We start from the raw sequence: 21,344 nt of genomic DNA on the forward strand, positions 1-21,344 counted from the left end.
CTATAGCCCATACCGTACGGCATACTATAGCACGCCGTTTTTCATCATTTTTGAGGATTTGAAAAAGAAAAAAAAAAAAAAACATGGGTTATAGCCCATCGTTTTTTGAAATTTTGAAAAAAAAAAAAAAACTAGTTTTTCATCATTTTTGAACATGGGCTATAGCCCATACCGTACGGCATACTATAGCACGCCGTTTTTCATCATTTTTGAGGATTTAAAAAAAATGAAAAAAAAAAAACATGGGTTATAGCCCATCGTTTTTTGAAATTTTGAAAAAAAAAAAAAACCTAGTTTTTCATCATTTTTGAACATGGGCTATAGCCCATACCGTACGGCATACTATAGCACGCCGTTTTTCATCATTTTTGAGGATTTGAAAAAAATGAAAAAAAACAAAAAAACATGGGTTATAGCCCATCGTTTTTTGAAATTTTGAAAAAAAAAATTAACCTCGTTTTTCATCATTTTTTAACATGGGCTATAGCCCATACCGTACGGCATACTATAGCACGCCGTTTTTCATCATTTTTGAAAAAAATGAAAAAAAAAAACATGGGTTATAGCCCATCGTTTTTTGAAATTTTGAAAAAAAAAAAAAAAACTAGTTTTTCATCATTTTTGAACATGGGCTATAGCCCATACCGTACGGCATACTATAGCACGCCGTTTTTCATCATTTTTGAGGATTTGAAAAAAAAAACAAAAAAAAAACATGGGTTATAGCCCATCGTTTTTTGAAATTTTGAAAAAAAAAAAAAACCTAGTTTTTCATCATTTTTGAACATGGGCTATAGCCCATACCGTACGGCATACTATAGCACGCCGTTTTTCATCATTTTTGAGGATTTGAAAAAAATGAAAAAAAAAAAACATGGGTTATAGCCCATCGTTTTTTGAAATTTTGAAAAAAAAAAAAACCTAGTTTTTCATCATTTTTGAACATGGGCTATAGCCCATACCGTACGGCATACTATAGCACGCCGTTTTTCATAATTTTTGAGGATTTGAAAAAAATGAAAAAAACAAAAAAACATGGGTTATAGCCCATCGTTTTTTGAAATTTTGAAAAAAAAAATTAACCTCGTTTTTCATCATTTTTTAACATGGGCTATAGCCCATACCGTACGGCATACTATAGCACGCCGTTTTTCATCATTTTTGAGGATTTGAAAAAAATGAAGAAAAAAAAACATGGGTTATAGCCCATCGTTTTTTGAAATTTTGAAAAAAAAAAAATATATAGTTTTTCATCATTTTTGAACATGGGCTATAGCCCATACCGTACGGCATACTATAGCACGCCGTTTTTCATCATTTTTGAGCATTTGAAAAAAATGAAAAAAACAAAAAAACATAGGTTATAGCCCATCGTTTTTTGAAATTTTGAAAAAAAAATTAACCTCGTTTTTCATAATTTTTGAACATGGGCTATAGCCCATACCGTACGGCATACTATAGCACGCCGTTTTTCATCATTTTTGAGGATTTGAAAAAAAAAAAAAAAAAAAACATGGGTTATAGCCCATCGTTTTTTGAAATTTTGAAAAAAAAAAAAAAACTAGTTTTTCATCATTTTTGAACATGGGCTATAGCCCATACCGTACGGCATACTATAGCACGCCGTTTTTCATCATTTTTGAGGATTTAAAAAAAATGAAAAAAAAAAAACATGGGTTATAGCCCATCGTTTTTTGAAATTTTGAAAAAAAAAAAAACCTAGTTTTTCATCATTTTTGAACATGGGCTATAGCCCATACCGTACGGCATACTATAGCACGCCGTTTTTCATTATTTTTGAGGATTTAAAAAAAATGAAAAAAAAAAACATGGGTTATAGCCCATCGTTTTTTGAAATTTAAAAAAAAAAAAAAAAAATAGTTTTTCATCATTTTTGAAAATGGGCTATAGCCCATACCGTACGGCATACTATAGCACGCCGTTTTTCATAATTTTTGAGGATTTGAAAAAAATGAAAAAAAACAAAAAAACATGGGTTATAGCCCATCGTTTTTTGAAATTTTGAAAAAAAAAATTAACCTCGTTTTTCATCATTTTTTAACATGGGCTATAGCCCATACCGTACGGCATACTATAGCACGCCGTTTTTCATCATTTTTGAAAAAAATGAAAAAAAAAACATGGGTTATAGCCCATCGTTTTTTGAAATTTAAAAAAAAAAAAAAAAAACTAGTTTTTCATCATTTTTGAACATGGGCTATAGCCCATACCGTACGGCATACTATAGCACGCCGTTTTTCATCATTTTTGAGGATTTGAAAAAAATGAAAAAAACAAAAAAACATGGGTTATAGCCCATCGTTTTTTGAAATTTTGAAAAAAAAATTAACCTCGTTTTTCATCATTTTTGAACATGGGCTATAGCCCATACCGTACGGCATACTATAGCACGCCGTTTTTCATCATTTTTGAGGATTTGAAAAAAAAAACAAAAAAAAACATGGGTTATAGCCCATCGTTTTTTGAAATTTTGAAAAAAAAAAAAAACCTAGTTTTTCATCATTTTTGAACATGGGCTATAGCCCATACCGTACGGCATACTATAGCACGCCGTTTTTCATCATTTTTGAGGATTTGAAAAAAATGAAAAAAAAAAAACATGGGTTATAGCCCATCGTTTTTTGAAATTTTGAAAAAAAAAAAAAAACTAGTTTTTCATCATTTTTGAACATGGGCTATAGCCCATACCGTACGGCATACTATAGCACGCCGTTTTTCATCATTTTTGAGGATTTGAAAAAAATGAAAAAAACAAAAAAACATGGGTTATAGCCCATCGTTTTTTGAAATTTTGAAAAAAAGAAAAAAAAAAAGTTTTTCATCATTTTTGAACATGGGCTATAGCCCATACCGTACGGCATACTATAGCACGCCGTTTTTCATCATTTTTGAGGATTTGAAAAAAATGAAAAAAACAAAACATGGGTTATAGCCCATCGTTTTTTGAAATTTTGAAAAAAAAAATTAACCTCGTTTTTCATCATTTTTGAACATGGGCTATAGCCCATACCGTACGGCATACTATAGCACGCCGTTTTTCATCATTTTTGAGGATTTGAAAAAAAAAAAAAAAAAAAACATGGGTTATAGCCCATCGTTTTTTGAAATTTTGAAAAAAAAAAAAAAACCTAGTTTTTCATCATTTTTGAACATGGGCTATAGCCCATACCGTACGGCATACTATAGCAAGCCGTTTTTCATCATTTTTGAGGATTTGAAAAAAATGAAAAAAAAAAAACATGGGTTATAGCCCATCGTTTTTTGAAATTTTGAAAAAAAAAAAAAACCTAGTTTTTCATCATTTTTGAACATGGGCTATAGCCCATACCGTACGGCATACTATAGCACGCCGTTTTTCATCATTTTTGAGGATTTGAAAAAAATGAAAAAAATAAAAAAACATGGGTTATAGCCCATCGTTTTTTTAAATTTTGAAAAAAAAAATGTACCTCGTTTTTCATCATTTTTGAACATGGGCTATAGCCCATACCGTACGGCATACTATAGCACGCCGTTTTTCATCATTTTTGAGGATTTGAAAAAAATGAAAAAAACATGGGTTATAGCCCATCGTTTTTTGAAATTTTGAAAAAAAAATTAACCTCGTTTTTCATCATTTTTGAACATGGGCTATAGCCCATACCGTACGGCATACTATAGCACGCCGTTTTTCATCATTTTTGAGGATTTGAAAAAAAAAACAAAAAAAAAACATGGGTTATAGCCCATCGTTTTTTGAAATTTTGAAAAAAAAAAAAAACCTAGTTTTTCATCATTTTTGAACATGGGCTATAGCCCATACCGTACGGCATACTATAGCACGCCGTTTTTCATCATTTTTGAGGATTTGAAAAAAATGAAAAAAAAAAACATGGGTTATAGCCCATCGTTTTTTGAAATTTTGAAAAAAAAGAAAACCTAGTTTTTCATCATTTTTGAACATGGGCTATAGCCCATACCGTACGGCATACTATAGCACGCCGTTTTTCATAATTTTTGAGGATTTGAAAAAAATGAAAAAAACAAAAAAACATGGGTTATAGCCCATCGTTTTTTGAAATTTTGAAAAAAAAAAATTACCTCGTTTTTCATCATTTTTTAACATGGGCTATAGCCCATACCGTACGGCATACTATAGCACGCCGTTTTTCATCATTTTTGAGGATTTGAAAAAAATGAAGAAAAAAAAACATGGGTTATAGCCCATCGTTTTTTGAAATTTTGAAAAAAAAAAAATATATAGTTTTTCATCATTTTTGAACATGGGCTATAGCCCATACCGTACGGCATACTATAGCACGCCGTTTTTCATCATTTTTGAGCATTTGAAAAAAATGAAAAAAACAAAAAAACATAGGTTATAGCCCATCGTTTTTTGAAATTTTGAAAAAAAAATTAACCTCGTTTTTCATAATTTTTGAACATGGGCTATAGCCCATACCGTACGGCATACTATAGCACGCCGTTTTTCATCATTTTTGAGGATTTGAAAAAAAAAAAAAAAAAAAACATGGGTTATAGCCCATCGTTTTTTGAAATTTTGAAAAAAAAAAAAAAACTAGTTTTTCATCATTTTTGAACATGGGCTATAGCCCATACCGTACGGCATACTATAGCACGCCGTTTTTCATCATTTTTGAGGATTTAAAAAAAAAGAAAAAAAAAAAACATGGGTTATAGCCCATCGTTTTTTGAAATTTTGAAAAAAAAAAAAAACCTAGTTTTTCATCATTTTTGAACATGGGCTATAGCCCATACCGTACGGCATACTATAGCACGCCGTTTTTCATTATTTTTGAGGATTTAAAAAAAAAGAAAAAAAAAAACATGGGTTATAGCCCATCGTTTTTTGAAATTTTGAAAAAAAAAAAAAAAATAGTTTTTCATCATTTTTGAAAATGGGCTATAGCCCATACCGTACGGCATACTATAGCACGCCGTTTTTCATAATTTTTGAGGATTTGAAAAAAATGAAAAAAAACAAAAAAACATGGGTTATAGCCCATCGTTTTTTGAAATTTTGAAAAAAAAAATTAACCTCGTTTTTCATCATTTTTTAACATGGGCTATAGCCCATACCGTACGGCATACTATAGCACGCCGTTTTTCATCATTTTTGAAAAAAATGAAAAAAAAAAACATGGGTTATAGCCCATCGTTTTTTGAAATTTAAAAAAAAAAAAAAAAAACTAGTTTTTCATCATTTTTGAACATGGGCTATAGCCCATACCGTACGGCATACTATAGCACGCCGTTTTTCATCATTTTTGAGGATTTGAAAAAAATGAAAAAAACAAAAAAACATGGGTTATAGCCCATCGTTTTTTGAAATTTTGAAAAAAAAATTTACCTCGTTTTTCATCATTTTTGAACATGGGCTATAGCCCATACCGTACGGCATACTATAGCACGCCGTTTTTCATCATTTTTGAGGATTTGAAAAAAAAAACAAAAAAAAACATGGGTTATAGCCCATTGTTTTTTGAAATTTTGAAAAAAAAAAAAAACCTAGTTTTTCATCATTTTTGAACATGGGCTATAGCCCATACCGTACGGCATACTATAGCACGCCGTTTTTCATCATTTTTGAGGATTTGAAAAAAATGAAAAAAAAAAAACATGGGTTATAGCCCATCGTTTTTTGAAATTTTGAAAAAAAAAGAAAAACCTAGTTTTTCATCATTTTTGAACATGGGCTATAGCCCATACCGTACGGCATACTATAGCACGCCGTTTTTCATCATTTTTGAGGATTTGAAAAAAATGAAAAAAACAAAAAAACATGGGTTATAGCCCATCGTTTTTTGAAATTTTGAAAAAAAGAAAAAAAAAAAGTTTTTCATCATTTTTGAACATGGGCTATAGCCCATACCGTACGGCATACTATAGCACGCCGTTTTTCATCATTTTTGAGGATTTGAAAAAAATGAAAAAAACAAAACATGGGTTATAGCCCATCGTTTTTTGAAATTTTGAAAAAAAAAATTAACCTCGTTTTTCATCATTTTTGAACATGGGCTATAGCCCATACCGTACGGCATACTATAGCACGCCGTTTTTCATCATTTTTGAGGATTTGAAAAAAAAAAAAAAAAAAAACATGGGTTATAGCCCATCGTTTTTTGAAATTTTGAAAAAAAAAAAAAAACCTAGTTTTTCATCATTTTTGAACATGGGCTATAGCCCATACCGTACGGCATACTATAGCAAGCCGTTTTTCATCATTTTTGAGGATTTGAAAAAAATGAAAAAAAAAAAACATGGGTTATAGCCCATCGTTTTTTGAAATTTTGAAAAAAAAAAAAAACCTAGTTTTTCATCATTTTTGAACATGGGCTATAGCCCATACCGTACGGCATACTATAGCACGCCGTTTTTCATCATTTTTGAGGATTTGAAAAAAATGAAAAAAATAAAAAAACATGGGTTATAGCCCATCGTTTTTTTAAATTTTGAAAAAAAAAATGTACCTCGTTTTTCATCATTTTTTAACATGGGCTATAGCCCATACCGTACGGCATACTATAGCAAGCCGTTTTTCATCATTTTTGAGGATTTGAAAAAAATGAAAGAAAAAAAAACATGGGTTATAGCCCATCGTTTTTTGAAATTTTGAAAAAAAAAAAAAACCTAGTTTTTCATCATTTTTGAACATGGGCTATAGCCCATACCGTACGGCATACTATAGCACGCCGTTTTTCATCATTTTTGAGGATTTGAAAAAAATAAAAAAACATGGGTTATAGCCCATCGTTTTTTGAAATTTTGAAAAAAAAAAATTACCTCGTTTTTCATCATTTTTTAACATGGGCTATAGCCCATACCGTACGGCATACTATAGCACGCCGTTTTTCATCATTTTTGAGGATTTGAAAAAAATGAAAAAAACAAAAAAACATGGGTTATAGCCCATCGTTTTTTGAAATTTTGAAAAAAAAAATTAACCTCGTTTTTCATCATTTTTGAACATGGGCTATAGCCCATACCGTACGGCATACTATAGCACGCCGTTTTTCATCATTTTTGAGGATTTGAAAAAAATGAAAAAAACAAAAAAACATGGGTTATAGCCCATCGTTTTTTGAAATTTTGAAAAAAAAATTAACCTCGTTTTTCATAATTTTTGAACATGGGCTATAGCCCATACCGTACGGCATACTATAGCACGCCGTTTTTCATCATTTTTGAGGATTTGAAAAAAAAAAAAAAAAAAAACATGGGTTATAGCCCATCGTTTTTTGAAATTTTGAAAAAAAAAATTAACCTAGTTTTTCATCATTTTTTAACATGGGCTATAGCCCATACCGTACGGCATACTATAGCACGCCGTTTTTCATCATTTTTGAGGATTTGAAAAAAATGAAAAAAACAAAACATGGGTTATAGCCCATCGTTTTTTGAAATTTTGAAAAAAAAAATTAACCTCGTTTTTCATCATTTTTGAACATGGGCTATAGCCCATACCGTACGGCATACTATAGCACGCCGTTTTTCATCATTTTTGAGGATTTGAAAAAAAAAAAAAAAAAAAACATGGGTTATAGCCCATCGTTTTTTGAAATTTTGAAAAAAAAAAAAAACCTAGTTTTTCATCATTTTTGAACATGGGCTATAGCCCATACCGTACGGCATACTATAGCAAGCCGTTTTTCATCATTTTTGAGGATTTGAAAAAATGAAAAAAAAAAAACATGGGTTATAGCCCATCGTTTTTTGAAATTTTGAAAAAAAAAAAAAACCTAGTTTTTCATCATTTTTGAACATGGGCTATAGCCCATACCGTACGGCATACTATAGCACGCCGTTTTTCATCATTTTTGAGGATTTGAAAAAAATAAAAAAACATGGGTTATAGCCCATCGTTTTTTGAAATTTTGGAAAAAAAAATTTACCTCGTTTTTCATCATTTTTTAACATGGGCTATAGCCCATACCGTACGGCATACTATAGCACGCCGTTTTTCATCATTTTTGAGGATTTGAAAAAAATGAAAAAAACAAAAAAACATGGGTTATAGCCCATCGTTTTTTGAAATTTTGAAAAAAAAAATTAACCTCGTTTTTCATCATTTTTGAACATGGGCTATAGCCCATACCGTACGGCATACTATAGCACGCCGTTTTTCATCATTTTTGAGGATTTGAAAAAAATGAAAAAAACAAAAAAACATGGGTTATAGCCCATCGTTTTTTGAAATTTTGAAAAAAAAATTAACCTCGTTTTTCATAATTTTTGAACATGGGCTATAGCCCATACCGTACGGCATACTATAGCACGCCGTTTTTCATCATTTTTGAGGATTTGAAAAAAAAAAAAAAAAAAAAACATGGGTTATAGCCCATCGTTTTTTGAAATTTTGAAAAAAAAGATTAACCTAGTTTTTCATCATTTTTTAACATGGGCTATAGCCCATACCGTACGGCATACTATAGCACGCCGTTTTTCATCATTTTTGAGGATTTGAAAAAAATGAAAAAAACAAAACATGGGTTATAGCCCATCGTTTTTTGAAATTTTGAAAAAAAAAATTAACCTCGTTTTTCATCATTTTTGAACATGGGCTATAGCCCATACCGTACGGCATACTATAGCACGCCGTTTTTCATCATTTTTGAGGATTTGAAAAAAAAAAAAAAAAAAAACATGGGTTATAGCCCATCGTTTTTTGAAATTTTGAAAAAAAAAAAAAACCTAGTTTTTCATCATTTTTGAACATGGGCTATAGCCCATACCGTACGGCATACTATAGCAAGCCGTTTTTCATCATTTTTGAGGATTTGAAAAAATGAAAAAAAAAAAACATGGGTTATAGCCCATCGTTTTTTGAAATTTAAAAAAAAAAAAAAAACCTAGTTTTTCATCATTTTTGAACATGGGCTATAGCCCATACCGTACGGCATACTATAGCACGCCGTTTTTCATCATTTTTGAGGATTTGAAAAAAATGAAAAAAATAAAAAAACATGGGTTATAGCCCATCGTTTTTTAAAATTTTGAAAAAAAAAATTACCTCGTTTTTCATCATTTTTTAACATGGGCTATAGCCCATACCGTACGGCATACTATAGCAAGCCGTTTTTCATCATTTTTGAGGATTTGAAAAAAATGAAAGAAAAAAAAACATGGGTTATAGCCCATCGTTTTTTGAAATTTTGAAAAAAAAAAAAAACCTAGTTTTTCATCATTTTTGAACATGGGCTATAGCCCATACCGTACGGCATACTATAGCACGCCGTTTTTCATCATTTTTGAGGATTTGAAAAAAATAAAAAAACATGGGTTATAGCCCATCGTTTTTTGAAATTTTGAAGAAAAAAAAATTACCTCGTTTTTCATCATTTTTTAACATGGGCTATAGCCCATACCGTACGGCATACTATAGCACGCCGTTTTTCATCATTTTTGAGGATTTGAAAAAAATGAAAAAAACAAAAAAACATGGGTTATAGCCCATCGTTTTTTGAAATTTTGAAAAAAAAAATTAACCTCGTTTTTCATCATTTTTGAACATGGGCTATAGCCCATACCGTACGGCATACTATAGCACGCCGTTTTTCATCATTTTTGAGGATTTGAAAAAAATGAAAAAAAAAAAACATGGGTTATAGCCCATCGTTTTTTGAAATTTAAAAAATAAAAAAAAACCTAGTTTTTCATCATTTTTGAACATGGGCTATAGCCCATACCGTACGGCATACTATAGCACGCCGTTTTTCATAATTTTTGAGCATTTGAAAAAAAAAACAAAAAAAAAACATGGGTTATAGCCCATCGTTTTTTGAAATTTTGAAAAGAAAAAAGAAAACTAGTTTTTCATCATTTTTGAACATGGGCTATAGCCCATACCGTACGGCATACTATAGCACGCCGTTTTTCATCATTTTTGAGGATTTGAAAAAAATGAAGAAAAAAAAACATGGGTTATAGCCCATCGTTTTTTGAAATTTTGAAAAAAAAACAAAACCTAGTTTTTCATCATTTTTTAACATGGGCTATAGCCCATACCGTACGGCATACTATAGCACGCCGTTTTTCATCATTTTTGAGGATTTGAAAAAAATGAAAAAAACAAAAAAACATGGGTTATAGCCCATCGTTTTTTGAAATTTTGAAAAAAAAATTAACCTCGTTTTTCATAATTTTTGAACATGGGCTATAGCCCATACCGTACGGCATACTATAGCACGCCGTTTTTCATCATTTTTGAGGATTTGAAAAAAAAAAAAAAAAAAACATGGGTTATAGCCCATCGTTTTTTGAAATTTTGAAAAAAAAAATTAACCTCGTTTTTCATCATTTTTGAACATGGGCTATAGCCCATACCGTACGGCATACTATAGCACGCCGTTTTTCATCATTTTTGAGGATTTGAAAAAAATGAAAAAAAAAAAACATGGGTTATAGCCCATCGTTTTTTGAAATTTTGAAAAAAAAAAAAAACCTAGTTTTTCATCATTTTTGAACATGGGCTATAGCCCATACCGTACGGCATACTATAGCACGCCGTTTTTCATCATTTTTGAGGATTTGAAAAAAATTAAAAAAACTAAAAAACATGGGTTATAGCCCATCGTTTTTTGAAATTAAAAAAAAAAAAATAACCTCGTTTTTCATAATTTTTGAACATGGGCTATAGCCCATACTGTACGGCATACTATAGCACGCCGTTTTTCATCATTTTTGAAGATTTGAAAAAAAAAAAAAAAAAAACATGGGTTATAGCCCATCGTTTTTTGAAATTTTGAAAAAAAAATAAAACCTAGTTTTTCATCATTTTTGAACATGGGCTATAGCCCATACCGTACGGCATACTATAGCAAGCCGTTTTTCATCATTTTTGAGGATTTGAAAAAATGAAAAAAAAAAAACATGGGTTATAGCCCATCGTTTTTTGAAATTTTGAAAAAAAAAAAAAACCTAGTTTTTCATCATTTTTGAACATGGGCTATAGCCCATACCGTACGGCATACTATAGCACGCCGTTTTTCATCATTTTTGAGGATTTGAAAAAAATAAAAAAACATGGGTTATAGCCCATCGTTTTTTGAAATTTTGAAAAAAAAAAATTACCTCGTTTTTCATCATTTTTTAACATGGGCTATAGCCCATACCGTACGGCATACTATAGCACGCCGTTTTTCATCATTTTTGAGGATTTGAAAAAAATGAAAAAAACAAAAAAACATGGGTTATAGCCCATCGTTTTTTGAAATTTTGAAAAAAAAAATTAACCTCATTTTTCATCATTTTTGAACATGGGCTATAGCCCATACCGTACGGCATACTATAGCACGCCGTTTTTCATCATTTTTGAGGATTTGAAAAAAATGAAAAAAACAAAAAAACATGGGTTATAGCCCATCGTTTTTTGAAATTTTGAAAAAAAGATTAACCTCGTTTTTCATAATTTTTGAACATGGGCTATAGCCCATACCGTACGGCATACTATAGCACGCCGTTTTTCATCATTTTTGAGGATTTGAAAAAAAAAAAAAAAAAAAACATGGGTTATAGCCCATCGTTTTTTGAAATTTTGAAAAAAAAAATTAACCTAGTTTTTCATCATTTTTTAACATGGGCTATAGCCCATACCGTACGGCATACTATAGCACGCCGTTTTTCATCATTTTTGAGGATTTGAAAAAAATGAAAAAAACAAAACATGGGTTATAGCCCATCGTTTTTTGAAATTTTGAAAAAAAAAATTAACCTCGTTTTTCATCATTTTTGAACATGGGCTATAGCCCATACCGTACGGCATACTATAGCACGCCGTTTTTCATCATTTTTGAGGATTTGAAAAAAAAAAAAAAAAAAAACATGGGTTATAGCCCATCGTTTTTTGAAATTTTGAAAAAAAAAAAAAACCTAGTTTTTCATCATTTTTGAACATGGGCTATAGCCCATACCGTACGGCATACTATAGCAAGCCGTTTTTCATCATTTTTGAGGATTTGAAAAAATGAAAAAAAAAAAACATGGGTTATAGCCCATCGTTTTTTGAAATTTTGAAAAAAAAAAAAAACCTAGTTTTTCATCATTTTTGAACATGGGCTATAGCCCATACCGTACGGCATACTATAGCACGCCGTTTTTCATCATTTTTGAGGATTTGAAAAAAATGAAAAAAATAAAAAAACATGGGTTATAGCCCATCGTTTTTTTAAATTTTGAAAAAAAAAAATTACCTCGTTTTTCATCATTTTTTAACATGGGCTATAGCCCATACCGTACGGCATACTATAGCAAGCCGTTTTTCATCATTTTTGAGGATTTGAAAAAAATGAAAGAAAAAAAAACATGGGTTATAGCCCATCGTTTTTTGAAATTTTGAAAAAAAAAAAAAACCTAGTTTTTCATCATTTTTGAACATGGGCTATAGCCCATACCGTACGGCATACTATAGCACGCCGTTTTTCATCATTTTTGAGGATTTGAAAAAAATAAAAAAACATGGGTTATAGCCCATCGTTTTTTGAAATTTTGAAAAAAAAAAATTACCTCGTTTTTCATCATTTTTTAACATGGGCTATAGCCCATACCGTACGGCATACTATAGCACGCCGTTTTTCATCATTTTTGAGGATTTGAAAAAAATGAAAAAAACAAAAAAACATGGGTTATAGCCCATCGTTTTTTGAAATTTTGAAAAAAAAAATTAACCTCGTTTTTCATCATTTTTGAACATGGGCTATAGCCCATACCGTACGGCATACTATAGCACGCCGTTTTTCATCATTTTTGAGGATTTGAAAAAAAAGAAAAAAAAAAAACATGGGTTATAGCCCATCGTTTTTTGAAATTAAAAAAAAAAAAAAAAACCTAGTTTTTCATCATTTTTGAACATGGGCTATAGCCCATACCGTACGGCATACTATAGCACGCCGTTTTTCATAATTTTTGAGCATTTGAAAAAAAAAACAAAAAAAAAACATGGGTTATAGCCCATCGTTTTTTGAAATTTTGAAAAGAAAAAAAAAAACTAGTTTTTCATCATTTTTGAACATGGGCTATAGCCCATACCGTACGGCATACTATAGCACGCCGTTTTTCATCATTTTTGAGGATTTGAAAAAAATGAAAAAAAAAAACATGGGTTATAGCCCATCGTTTTTTGAAATTTTGAAAAAAAAACAAAACCTAGTTTTTCATCATTTTTTAACATGGGCTATAGCCCATACCGTACGGCATACTATAGCACGCCGTTTTTCATCATTTTTGAGGATTTGAAAAAAATGAAAAAAACAAAAAAACATGGGTTATAGCCCATCGTTTTTTGAAATTTTGAAAAAAAAATTAACCTCGTTTTTCATAATTTTTGAACATGGGCTATAGCCCATACCGTACGGCATACTATAGCACGCCGTTTTTCATCATTTTTGAGGATTTGAAAAAAAAAAAAAAAAAAACATGGGTTATAGCCCATCGTTTTTTGAAATTTTGAAAAAAAAAATTAACCTCGTTTTTCATCATTTTTGAACATGGGCTATAGCCCATACCGTACGGCATACTATAGCACGCCGTTTTTCATCATTTTTGAGGATTTGAAAAAAATGAAAAAAAAAAAACATGGGTTATAGCCCATCGTTTTTTGAAATTTTGAAAAAAAAAAAAAACCTAGTTTTTCATCATTTTTGAACATGGGCTATAGCCCATACCGTACGGCATACTATAGCACGCCGTTTTTCATCATTTTTGAGGATTTGAAAAAAATTAAAAAAACTAAAAAACATGGGTTATAGCCCATCGTTTTTTGAAATTAAAAAAAAAAAAATAACCTCGTTTTTCATAATTTTTGAACATGGGCTATAGCCCATACTGTACGGCATACTATAGCACGCCGTTTTTCATCATTTTTGAGGATTTGAAAAAAAAAAAAAAAAAAACATGGGTTATAGCCCATCGTTTTTTGAAATTTTGAAAAAAAAAAAAAAACTAGTTTTTCATCATTTTTGAACATGGGCTATAGCCCATACCGTACGGCATACTATAGCACGCCGTTTTTCATCATTTTTGAGGATTTGAAAAAAATGAAAAAAATAAAAAAACATGGGTTATAGCCCATCGTTTTTTGAAATTTTGAAAAAAAAAAAAAACCTAGTTTTTCATCATTTTTGAACATGGGCTATAGCCCATACCGTACGGCATACTATAGCACGCCGTTTTTCATCATTTTTGAGGATTTGAAAAAAATGAAAAAAAAAAAACATGGGTTATAGCCCATCGTTTTTTGAAATTTTGAAAAAAAAAAAAAACTAGTTTTTCATCATTTTTGAACATGGGCTATAGCCCATACCGTACGGCATACTATAGCACGCCGTTTTTCATCATTTTTGAGGATTTGAAAAAAATGAAAAAAATAAAAAAACATGGGTTATAGCCCATCGTTTTTTGAAATTTTGAAAAAAAAACAAAACCTAGTTTTTCATCATTTTTGAACATGGGCTATAGCCCATACCGTACGGCATACTATAGCACGCCGTTTTTCATCATTTTTGAGGATTTGAAAAAAATGAAAAAAACAAAAAAACATGGGTTATAGCCCATCGTTTTTTGAAATTTTGAAAAAAAAATTAACCTCGTTTTTCATCATTTTTGAACATGGGCTATAGCCCATACCGTACGGCATACTATAGCACGCCGTTTTTCATCATTTTTGAGGATTTGAAAAAAAAAAAAAAAAAAACATGGGTTATAGCCCATCGTTTTTTGAAATTTTGAAAAAAAAAATTAACCTCGTTTTTCATCATTTTTTAACATGGGCTATAGCCCATACCGTACGGCATACTATAGCACGCCGTTTTTCATCATTTTTGAGGATTTGAAAAAAATGAAAAAAACAAAACATGGGTTATAGCCCATCGTTTTTTGAAATTTTGAAAAAAAAAATTAACCTCGTTTTTCATCATTTTTGAACATGGGCTATAGCCCATACCGTACGGCATACTATAGCACGCCGTTTTTCATCATTTTTGAGGATTTGAAAAAAATGAAAAAAAAAAAACATGGGTTATAGCCCATCGTTTTTTGAAATTTTGAAAAAAAAAAAAACCTAGTTTTTCATCATTTTTGAACATGGGCTATAGCCCATACCGTACGGCATACTATAGCACGCCGTTTTTCATCATTTTTGAGGATTTGAAAAAAATTAAAAAAACTAAAAAACATGGGTTATAGCCCATCGTTTTTTTAAATTAAAAAAAAAAAAATAACCTCGTTTTTCATAATTTTTGAACATGGGCTATAGCCCATACCGTACGGCATACTATAGCACGCCGTTTTTCATCATTTTTGAGGATTTGAAAAAAAAAAAAAAAAAAACATGGGTTATAGCCCATCGTTTTTTGAAATTTTGAAAAAAAAAAAAAACTAGTTTTTCATCATTTTTGAACATGGGCTATAGCCCATACCGTACGGCATACTATAGCACGCCGTTTTTCATCATTTTTGAGGATTTGAAAAAAATGAAAAAAATAAAAAAACATGGGTTATAGCCCATCGTTTTTTGAAATTTTGAAAAAAAAAATTAACCTCGTTTTTCATCATTTTTTAACATGGGCTATAGCCCATACCGTACGGCATACTATAGCACGCCGTTTTTCATCATTTTTGAGGATTTGAAAAAAATGGAAAAAAAAAACATGGGTTATAGCCCATCGTTTTTTGAAATTTTGAAGAAAAAAAAAACCTAGTTTTTCATCATTTTTGAACATGGGCTATAGCCCATACCGTACGGCATACTATAGCACGCCGTTTTTCATCATTTTTGAGGATTTAAAAAAAATGAAAAAAAAAAAACATGGGTTATAGCCCATCGTTTTTTGAAATTTTGAAAAAAAAAACAACCTAGTTTTTCATCATTTTTGAACATGGGCTATAGCCCATACCGTACGGCATACTATAGCACGCCGTTTTTCATAATTTTTGAGGATTTGAAAAAAATGAAAAAAACAAAAAAACATGGGTTATAGCCCATCGTTTTTTGAAATTTTGAAAAAAAAAATTAACCTCGTTTTTTATCATTTTTTAACATGGGCTATAGCCCATACCGTACGGCATACTATAGCACGCCGTTTTTCATCATTTTTGAGGATTTGAAAAAAATGAAAAAAAAAACATGGGTTATAGCCCATCGTTTTTTGAAATTTTGAAAAAAAAAAAAAACCTAGTTTTTCATCATTTTTGAACATGGGCTATAGCCCATACCGTACGGCATACTATAGCACGCCGTTTTTCATCATTTTTGAGGATTTGAAAAAAAAAAAAAAAAAAAACATGGGTTATAGCCCATCGTTTTTTGAAATTTTGAAAAAAAAAATTAACCTCGTTTTTCATCATTTTTTAACATGGGCTATAGCCCATACCGTACGGCATACTATAGCACGCCGTTTTTCATCATTTTTGAGGATTTGAAAAAAATGAAAAAAACAAAACATGGGTTATAGCCCATCGTTTTTTGAAATTTTGAAAAAAAAAATTAACCTCGTTTTTCATCATTTTTGAACATGGGCTATAGCCCATACCGTACGGCATACTATAGCACGCCGTTTTTCATCATTTTTGAGGATTTGAAAAAAATGAAAAAAAAAAAACATGGGTTATAGCCCATCGTTTTTTGAAATTTTGAAAAAAAAAAAAACCTAGTTTTTCATCATTTTTGAACATGGGCTATAGCCCATACCGTACGGCATACTATAGCACGCCGTTTTTCATCATTTTTGAGGATTTGAAAAAAATTAAAAAAACTAAAAAAACATGGGTTATAGCCCATCGTTTTTTTAAATTTAAAAAAAAAAAATAACCTCGTTTTTCATAATTTTTGAACATGGGCTATAGCCCATACCGTACGGCATACTATAGCACGCCGTTTTTCATCATTTTTGAGGATTTGAAAAAAAAAAAAAAAAAAACATGGGTTATAGCCCATCGTTTTTTGAAATTTTGAAAAAAAAAAAAAAAACTAGTTTTTCATCATTTTTGAACATGGGCTATAGCCCATACCGTACGGCATACTATAGCACGCCGTTTTTCATCATTTTTGAGGATTTGAAAAAAATGGAAAAAAAAAAAACATGGGTTATAGCCCATCGTTTTTTGAAATTTTGAAAAAAAAAAAAAACTAGTTTTTCATCATTTTTGAACATGGGCTATAGCCCATACCGTACGGCATACTATAGCACGCCGTTTTTCATCATTTTTGAGGATTTGAAAAAAATGAAAAAAATAAAAAAACATGGGTTATAGCCCATCGTTTTTTTAAATTTTGAAAAAAAAAATTAACCTCGTTTTTCATCATTTTTTAACATGGGCTATAGCCCATACCGTACGGCATACTATAGCACGCCGTTTTTCATCATTTTTGAGGATTTGAAAAAAATGAAAAAAAAAAAACATGGGTTATAGCCCATCGTTTTTTGAAATTTTGAAAAAAAAAAAAAAACTAGTTTTTCATCATTTTTGAACATGGGCTATAGCCCATACCGTACGGCATACTATAGCACGCCGTTTTTCATCATTTTTGAGGATTTGAAAAAAATGAAAAAAACAAAAAAACATGGGTTATAGCCCATCGTTTTTTGAAATTTTGAAAAAAAAATTAACCTCGTTTTTCATCATTTTTGAACATGGGCTATAGCCCATACCGTACGGCATACTATAGCACGCCGTTTTTCATCATTTTTGAGGATTTGAAAAAAAAGAAAAAGAAAAAAAAAAAAGAAAAAAAAAAAAAAAACATGGGTTATAGCCCATCGTTTTTTAAATTTTGAAAAAAGAAAAAAAAAAGGTTTTTCATCATTTTTGAACATGGGCTATAGCCCATACCGTACGGCATACTATAGCACGCCGTTTTTCATCATTTTTGAGGATTTGAAAAAAATGGAAAAAAAAAACATGGGTTATAGCCCATCGTTTTTTGAAATTTTGAAGAAAAAAAAAACCTAGTTTTTCATCATTTTTGAACATGGGCTATAGCCCATACCGTACGGCATACTATAGCACGCCGTTTTTCATCATTTTTGAGGATTTAAAAAAAATGAAAAAAAAAAACATGGGTTATAGCCCATCGTTTTTTGAAATTTTGAAAAAAAAAACAACCTAGTTTTTCATCATTTTTGAACATGGGCTATAGCCCATACCGTACGGCATACTATAGCACGCCGTTTTTCATAATTTTTGAGGATTTGAAAAAAATGAAAAAAACAAAAAAACATGGGTTATAGCCCATCGTTTTTTGAAATTTTGAAAAAAAAAATTAACCTCGTTTTTTATCATTTTTTAACATGGGCTATAGCCCATACCGTACGGCATACTATAGCACGCCGTTTTTCATCATTTTTGAGGATTTGAAAAAAATGAAAAAAAAAAACATGGGTTATAGCCCATCGTTTTTTGAAATTTTGAAAAAAAAAAAAAACCTAGTTTTTCATCATTTTTGAACATGGGCTATAGCCCATACCGTACGGCATACTATAGCACGCCGTTTTTCATCATTTTTGAGCATTTGAAAAAAATGAAAAAAACAAAAAAACATAGGTTATAGCCCATCGTTTTTTGAAATTTTGAAAAAAAAATTAACCTCGTTTTTCATAATTTTTGAACATGGGCTATAGCCCATACCGTACGGCATACTATAGCACGCCGTTTTTCATCATTTTTGAGGATTTAAAAAAAATGAAAAAAAAAAAAACATGGGTTATAGCCCATCGTTTTTTGAAATTTTGAAAAAAAAAATTAACCTCGTTTTTCATCATTTTTTAACATGGGCTATAGCCCATACCGTACGGCATACTATAGCACGCCGTTTTTCATAATTTTTGAGCATTTGAAAAAAATGAAAAAAACAAAAAAACATGGGTTATAGCCCATCGTTTTTTGAAATTTTGAAAAAAAAAATTAACCTCGTTTTTCATCATTTTTTAACATGGGCTATAGCCCATACCGTACGGCATACTATAGCACGCCGTTTTTCATCATTTTTGAGGATTTGAAAAAAATGAAAAAAACAAAAAAACATGGGTTATAGCCCATCGTTTTTTGAAAATTTGAAAAAAAAAATGAACCTCGTTTTTCATCATTTTTGAACATGGGCTATAGCCCATACCGTACGGCATACTATAGCACGCCGTTTTTCATCATTTTTGAGGATTTGAAAAAAATGAAAAAAACAAAAAAACATGGGTTATAGCCCATCGTTTTTTGAAATTTTGAAAAAAAAAAAAAAACTAGTTTTTCATCATTTTTGAACATGGGCTATAGCCCATACCGTACGGCATACTATAGCACGCCGTTTTTCATCATTTTTGAGGATTTGAAAAAAAAAAAAAAAAAAAACATGGGTTATAGCCCATCGTTTTTTGAAATTTTGAAAAAAAAAAAAAACCTAGTTTTTCATCATTTTTGAACATGGGCTATAGCCCATACCGTACGGCATACTATAGCACGCCGTTTTTCATCATTTTTGAGGATTTGAAAAAAATGAAAAAAACAAAAAAACATGGGTTATAGCCCATCGTTTTTTGAAATTTTGAAAAAAAAATTAACCTCGTTTTTCATCATTTTTGAACATGGGCTATAGCCCATACCGTACGGCATACTATAGCACGCCGTTTTTCATCATTTTTGAGGATTTGAAAAAAAAAAAAAAAAAAAACATGGGTTATAGCCCATCGTTTTTTGAAATTTTGAAAAAAAAAAGAAAAATAGTTTTTCATCATTTTTGAACATGGGCTATAGCCCATACCGTACGGCATACTATAGCACGCCGTTTTTCATCATTTTTGAGGATTTGAAAAAAATGAAAAAAACAAAACATGGGTTATAGCCCATCGTTTTTTGAAATTTTGAAAAAAAAAATTTACCTCGTTTTTCATCATTTTTTAACATGGGCTATAGCCCATACCGTACGGCATACTATAGCAAGCCGTTTTTCATCATTTTTGAGGATTTGAAAAAAATGAAAAAAAAAAAAACATGGGTTATAGCCCATCGTTTTTTGAAATTTTGAAAAAAAAAAAAAACCTAGTTTTTCATCATTTTTTAACATGGGCTATAGCCCATACCGTACGGCATACTATAGCACGCCGTTTTTCATCATTTTTGAGGATTTGAAAAAAATAAAAAAACATGGGTTATAGCCCATCGTTTTTTGAAATTTTGAAAAAAAAAATTTACCTCGTTTTTCATCATTTTTTAACATGGGCTATAGCCCATACCGTACGGCATACTATAGCACGCCGTTTTTCATCATTTTTGAGGATTTGAAAAAAATGAAAAAAACAAAAAAACATGGGTTATAGCCCATCGTTTTTTGAAATTTTGGAGAAAAAAAATTAACCTCGTTTTTCATCATTTTTGAACATGGGCTATAGCCCATACCGTACGGCATACTATAGCACGCCGTTTTTCATCATTTTTGAGGATTTAAAAAAAATGAAAAAAAAAAAACATGGGTTATAGCCCATCGTTTTTTGAAATTTTGAAAAAAAAAAAAAACCTAGTTTTTCATCATTTTTGAACATGGGCTATAGCCCATACCGTACGGCATACTATAGCACGCCGTTTTTCATCATTTTTGAGCATTTGAAAAAAAAAAAAAAAGAAAAACATGGGTTATAGCCCATCGTTTTTTGAAATTTTGAAAAAAAAAAAAAAACTAGTTTTTCATCATTTTTGAACATGGGCTATAGCCCATACCGTACGGCATACTATAGCACGCCGTTTTTCATCATTTTTGAGGATTTGAAAAAAATGAAAAAAAAAAACATGGGTTATAGCCCATCGTTTTTTGAAATTTTGAAAAAAAAAAAAAACCTAGTTTTTCATCATTTTTTAACATGGGCTATAGCCCATACCGTACGGCATACTATAGCACGCCGTTTTTCATCATTTTTGAGGATTTGAAAAAAATGAAAAAAACAAAAAAACATGGGTTATAGCCCATCGTTTTTTGAAATTTTGAAAAAAAAATTAACCTCGTTTTTCATAATTTTTGAACATGGGCTATAGCCCATACCGTACGGCATACTATAGCACGCCGTTTTTCATCATTTTTGAGGATTTGAAAAAAAAACAAAAAAAAAACATGGGTTATAGCCCATCGTTTTTTGAAATTTTGAAAAAAAAAATTAACCTAGTTTTTCATCATTTTTTAACATGGGCTATAGCCCATACCGTACGGCATACTATAGCACGCCGTTTTTCATCATTTTTGAGGATTTGAAAAAAATGAAAAAAACAAAACATGGGTTATAGCCCATCGTTTTTTGAAATTTTGAAAAAAAAAATTAACCTCGTTTTTCATCATTTTTGAACATGGGCTATAG

This window comes from Protomyctophum parallelum, assembly GCF_964188405.1.
Source record: "Protomyctophum parallelum genome assembly, chromosome: 1".
Classification (NCBI taxonomy): Eukaryota; Metazoa; Chordata; class Actinopteri; order Myctophiformes; family Myctophidae; genus Protomyctophum; species Protomyctophum parallelum.